Source organism: Protopterus annectens, chromosome 5.part0 (genome assembly GCF_019279795.1).
Source record: "Protopterus annectens isolate FY-2018-M chromosome 5.part0, PAN1.0, whole genome shotgun sequence".
In the NCBI taxonomy this organism is placed as follows: Eukaryota; Metazoa; Chordata; order Ceratodontiformes; family Protopteridae; genus Protopterus; species Protopterus annectens.
In genome coordinates, this window is record NC_056735.1 from 1,730,931,808 (window position 1) to 1,730,938,431 (window position 6,624).

The following is a 6,624-nucleotide window of genomic DNA, read 5'->3' on the forward strand; positions in this document are numbered from 1 at the left end:
GGAATCAATATCCAACTCGTCCATGAGGTTGCACTCACATGCAACCGAAGGGGCGGCTAGAGCAGCGGGTTCAGGCATTATGAGACGTCATGCCTGGATGTGCATCTGTGACCTCACAGATCCCTTTGTGTTCCTTTCTGAATGCTCCCATCGAAGCTTCATCCCTTTTGGCTCCAAAGTGAAGGACATGCTAGCCAGGTGCTAGCAAGACGGAAAAGTCCTGTCTGGCATAGGCCTACGATTTTCCAACCCTCAAAGTACTATCTCCAGGAATCAGAGGAGTGGGAAAATGTGACATAGGAAATCTCAGGGTCCTTTCCATGCCACACGTGGTGATGATACTCCGAGGCAGACTGGGTAACAATTCTGGAATACACCCCTATAGAGGCAGAAGGGGTCCTCACAACCAAGGCTCCTGGGACTCTTTCTCTGGACAGCCTTACCAGTGCTCCTGAGGGGCGGCCTGATTGCTTGCCTCTAAAATCAGTCTGGGGTCATTTCTCTCTGCACCAAGCTGCCTGGCACTCTATCACCGCCAATCATTGGGTGCAGAGGATTATCACCAGAGGTTACACCATTCCTCTTTCTTGTCAACCAAATTTTCCAAGAAAACTTCCCGACATGCCACCCTGTCAAAGGGAAGCAGCAGCTTCAGAGATTATAAAACTGTCTCAAAAAAAGTGTCCTACAATCAGTCCCACCAGACCAGCGCAGATTCAGATTTTACTAAAGATTTTTTTTGGTGCCAAAAAAGATGGGACTGGAGACCCATTTTTGGATCTCAGCAGCTTAAACAAGTCACTCACAGAAACTAAATTCCAGATTGTCACGGTTCAGTCCATCCTTCCCTTTTTAAGAGTAGGTGATTGGATGTGCTCTATAGATCTCTGGGACGCATATTATCACATCAAGATGGAGAAACACTCCAGGTGTCTGCTTCACTTCTGGCTAGGAGCCCGTCATTACCAATTCCGTGCCCTGCTATTTGGTATTTCTACAGCCCTCAGTGTGTTCACAAAATGCATGGCAGTGGTAACAGCTCACCTGAGACTAAAACGATTCTGGGTGTTTCCATATCTAGCCGACTGTCTCCTTACCACTGCCACCAAGGATCTTCTGGTAACTGCCCTACAACATACTCCCTCTCTGGCAAAATTGTTGGGAATAACGATACATTGCGAGAAATCAAATCTTATCCCTGTACAATAAAAGTTCATTGGAGCAGTGTTCAATACTCAGTCCTGTCTGGTATCACTCCTTCTTTACAGACTCCACCAATTGAGGCTTCAAATCTGAGTGATTTTCTCAAACATTAGCTCCTGCAAGACAAGTTCTCCAAGCTCTGGTTTCTATGGCTGCATCAATTCCAATAGTGCTACTAGCAAAGCTACATATGCAAATTCTGCAATGGCTCCTTCTGTGACAATGGTTCCCAAACTCTCATCCCCTGGATTACAAGATTCAAATAACCAACTCTTGCAAGCAGGACCTGCTTTGGTGGATGAGGCCAGATGAAGATCTTTGGAGCTGACCTTTTCACCCCTCTCAGCCCACAGCCATTGTGACCACAGATGCTTCCCTGATTGGGTGGCAGGGCTATTTTCAGGGAAAGACTATCCAAGGCACATGGTCCACCTCAGAGGCCTACCTGCAGATCAGTGTCCTAGAACTGAGGGCCGTGCTGTTAGCATTGTAAGCATTCCATGTGGCTCTCCCCTCCAGGACAATTGCAATCCAGTCAGACAATATGTGCCTCAACAAGTTTTATTCCCCTTTCTTTGACCTCACGTAGTATTCCCGCCATCCCACCATGGATTCTCTACCAGATCTGATCACTCACCCACAAGGGCTGAGCACCCGAACCTGTCCACTCTCAAGCTGACAGCTTGGTTTCTCCACTTCGCTAGTCACCAGGCAGGCTAACCTCTCCCCACCTGTTCGAGACATCATTCTGGCCTCTCACAAACCATCCACCAAAAGGCTATATCAGGATAAATGGAAAAGGTTTACTGCAGTACTTCAATATTTGGCTACGTTTTTTGATAATGGAGCTTCTGCCTCTACAGTTCGTGTACATCTAGTGGCAATTTCCAACTTCCACAATGGTGTAGATGGTACACCTCTTATTTCATTATGCCTTTGCAAGACCTTCCTCGAAGGGACCTCTCATCTCAGGCCCCCTCTTAAACAGCCTGTAGTACCATGGAACCTCACTTTAGTCCTCCAGTCTTTGACTCAAAAGCCCTTTGAGCCTGTGGCTAAGTGTGACCTAAAGTTTTTGTCTTGGAAATCTTTGTTCCTCATAGCCATTACCTCTGCCAGAAGAGTCTCGGAGCTGCAGGCATTCTGTATCAAGAAGCCCTACCTGGTCTTTCACAAAGACAGAGTGTCACTTCGAACGAACCCATCCTTTTTTCCCAAAGTGGTTTTTGAATTCTCTATTAACCAGTCCATTGATCTACCTGTGTTATTTCCGAATTTTGCCAATAGAGGAGAGTATTGCTTTCACACCTTAGATGTACATAGACAAATAAGGTTTTACTTAAACAGGACCAAACCTATCCGTAAATCTGAACAGCTTTTCATCTGTTTCTCAGGACCCAGAATGGGAGAGGTTGTTTCCAAGGTTACATTATCAAACTGGCTAAGGGACTGCATATGTGTCACTTAGTCCCTCCATAATGAATCCATGCCAAAAGTTAAAGCTCACTCCACTAGATCTATGGCAACTTATATAGCATTCCATTCCAGGGTATCCATGGATGACATCTATGCAGCAGCTACTTGGGCTAAGCCTCATACCTTTATCAATCATTACAAATTGAACCTGGTCTCCCGGGGCAGAGCTGCCTTCGGCTCAGTGGTACTCAGGAATGTTCTTCCATAAGGGCCGCCCATGGACCTCAAGGTAGCTTGGGATTCTCTCCCATCAGTGATGAATGGAAAGAAGATTAACAACATCAGATAAAGAAGTCATGTCTTACCATAATGTTCCATCTGTGGTGTTCTTTCATTCATCACTTATCACCCACCTTCCCCCTCCAAAGGCTCCTGGGGGATGCTTTGGGTCTAAGTGGTGCACTAGGGTACTTGCGTAGAAGTGGCCTTGGCTTTACTTCCTTTCTTAGCAAACTTGATCCAAGGTAACAGGGAGAAGGGCATTCTGGGTAGAGATTTAGCTTGAGAGGTTTTTTGGCTGGCGCGAGCTTGGTAATAGGCCAACTTGGTTCCGAGGGCTCAGTACCGAACCCATCAGTGATGAATGAAAGAAGATGAATAACACAGGTGGAATGTTATGGTAAGACATAACTTCTTTTTTTCCTAAGTTAATCCAGTCTCCTTATTCACTTGCTGTGTACTTGGTATAGTAGTGGCTAATTTTCTAAATTTCTATAATATTCTGGATAATATGCTCAAATATGTCACTTTGTGTCTGTTACATTTAGGACTTTGTCATTTTTCAACCAACATCTAGCACTTTTAAACCCATATAAACAAACACATGCAGATGCACATTTGGGAGTCATCAAAGTGTTCTGAATTTGTAAAACTGTTTAGGGTAGACAGACGTTATTTGCAGAATGGTACCTATCTGCATTTAGATGACTGTGTGTTACAAAATGATGGCTGCCCATTTTCTATGAAGCCAGAATGTCACCCTGAGTTGTGTCTTGTAAAACGCATTTTGAAGGTTTCCTAATTACCCTGGTTGAGATTACTGTTGCAATATTCCAAAATGTTTTTTTATTGCTGACATCCTGCCAGGGTACCAAATCTTAACCTTCCCTGGGTTGTACATCTAACATATGACCTCAGCTTGCAATCATAGGGGTATATAGGTGGATGTATAGGGGTAGATTCTCAGACTCACCACCAACCCAAATGCAGGTATCGCACACACAGACTGATCTTTGTGAGGTCATTGGTACTGCAGATACTAAAGAAAAACAGATAAGTACCCCATTGGAGGACCTGCCTTTACTTGTCCAAATTGTTTAGCTGTATCTGTGTTAGATATCTGCTAGGAGAGGTATGAGTGAGTGTGATATGCAAATTCCCTACAAAGATCTCCATGCCCAGTATCTATTCTGCCTTGGCATGGAACATGACTACAAAGCTTGTTTCATTTGCCTGTCCTTTTATAGCCAAGACTTTGCAATTCTGTTTATCTTTGCACAGCACTTTCATACAGACGCAATGTCTTATGCATTTGCCCCATTCCAAGGTGGCAAATTCCACTTCCTTTATGTACCTCCATCACGCAAGAAAAACTGAAGTGGCCTAGGTCTCTGACAATCTGCCCAGTCTGATTCTGGCACATCCACCGAGGTTACAGAACCTGCTACACATCAAACTCTACCTCTGATGCCCTGTAGTACAACCCCGCAGAAGTATAGCATCAGAGGGTCATATGACTGATGAGACTGCTTCTACTGAGAAGGGCGAACCATGGCTCATCATTTTGGAGGGACCAGAAAACATTCTGCAGATTTTAGTTAGGGAAAATTCCTGGAACATTAATTGAGGTACATCAGGGGTCTGAGCCACCCTGCTTGCTTCAAGTGAACATTGCATCTAAGAAAATTGACAAAAGACAAAATGTCCCTTCATCTAGAGAGAGAGACTGGATGGATTTCTTAAAGGTCTGCTCAAGGCTATTATGGCCCTGAAACCATCTTGTCTGCTCCTCCACCCACTCCTACTCCTCAGAAAAATACTGTTGATCAGATGTGTCTGACCATTATCTGGCTTATTCCCCTCAAATCCACTTTCCTGGTCAAATACCTTGAGACGATGATGACTCCATCTCACCTGACTCCCCTGTAGAAGAGGCTTCTTTTGGGGAGACTATTTTAACATCGAAACGTGTTGAGTGGTTCCAGAAAAGGTGTTATAATCTCCTGGAAGTGAGCACTCCTGCCCCTTCACCCATCCTGCCAGTTCTGATGGCCTTCTTGGAATGCCTTCCAGTCTACATCTATAGTCCTAATTCACAGCCCCTGCTCCCAAAAAGCCAGACAAGTTCAAAAAATTCCATATGAACTTAAATTTGTGCATAAAAATCCAGTGGCAGATGCATCTGCCTTCTTGGACAAACCTAAATTGCTCCCCAATGCCAATGCCCTCCCTTCATATAAGGACAGCAGGGTTATAGATACATGGGAAAAGGAGGTCTGTACTACTACTACGGCTTACAGGTCTATTAACTTCCATACCCAGATGACCAAATATTTGGTTTCATCTTCAATACTTTAAACAAGGTAGTGGTGGATTCCCAGGGCTCAGAATCCAAACAACAAATTCTGTCTTTAGATAATCAGACCACGCAGGTGTCCAGGCAGTGTAAAATGTAGTTATGCTGTGGAGGCCTCTTTCAGCACAGTTGCTACTGGTACTGTTGTCTGCAAGTATGCATGGTTGCACAACCAACCCATGCCTGAGGACTTCAAAGCCAGACTAATTGATTCACCTTTTAGACAAGAATCTTTTTAGCTAGCCAACTTATTTAAAGTTGTACAGGAACAAGGCAAAACTATCAAAGACTTGTAGACAGATTCTGCATACCTCTGTACCCAGATACCAGAGGAATTATCCTGCCAAGTCCACTTCTTTCATTAGAAGGGAATCCCGGCCACTCCAGAAACACAGGAAGGTGCCCAGAAAGAGATTTCCAGAGAAACCCCAGAGTGACCCCCAGGTTTGGGAAGCCTCCCTTCTCAGAAATGTCACTGTGAGCCATCTCCCAAGTCCACCCTCCTCCCTCTTGATCCTACCCTGCCTCTGTCCAAAAGACAAACTCCGTCTATTTTAGATTGGGAAAAATAACCATGGACCAGTGGGTGCTTTCTATTAAAAAAAAAAAAGGGTTATGCCATGCTTTGGAAGGAACTCCATCCCTTGAAATAGTATCCCTCCTCCTCCCCACAGTCAACTGCAGCTTCCTCCACCTATCCTCCAGGAGTTACAGGCCAAAGGCACAATAGAACCAGTGCCTGCCAAATTAGTAGGAAGGGGTATTTACTCCAGAATGTTCCTAGTTCCAAGAAAACAAGGTTAATGGAAATCCATACTGTATCTTAAAGGCTCCATAGCTCAGGGGTTAGAGCACTGGTCTTGTAAACCAGGTGTTGCGAGTTCAAATCTCGCTGGGGCCTGATGGGCAATTTTGGACAGCACAGTGATGCAGTGGTTTGCATTGTCGACTCACAGCAAGAGGTTCTCTGGTTCAATTCTTGGCAGGGCTACCTTCTGTGCAGAGCCTGCATTTCCTCCCCGCATTTGTATGGGTTTCCTCCAGGTGCTCCAGTTTTCTCCCACATTACAAAGCCATGCTTCTGGAGAGTTTCTCCCCAGGCCTCCACTGAAAATTGGCTTGTTCCAAGTCGGACTTTCCTGGTAAACGAATGTAAAATAAATTAAAATAAATAAATGCCTCCTTGGTAAATAATGCCTCCTTGGTAAATACTTTCCCAAGGGTGTCAGCTTTCAAAATGCTCTCTGTACAGAGCTTATTGCCTTTTATTCTTCCACAGTCATATCGATGCTCTCTAGATATAAAGGATGCCTATCTATATATTTCTATTCACTCCTACAGGAAATTCCTCAAGTTCTGTATTGGCTGAT

The 6,624-nt window shown here is 44.6% G+C and overlaps 1 non-coding gene across 1 annotated transcript; it reads left to right on the forward strand.

The window, feature by feature from the left end:
- Positions 1-6,082: 6,082 nt before the first annotated feature.
- Positions 6,083-6,155, forward strand: TRNAT-UGU. The gene has a single exon. It is a non-coding gene; the product is annotated as a tRNA-Thr (tRNA).
- Positions 6,156-6,624: the final 469 nt, after the last annotated feature.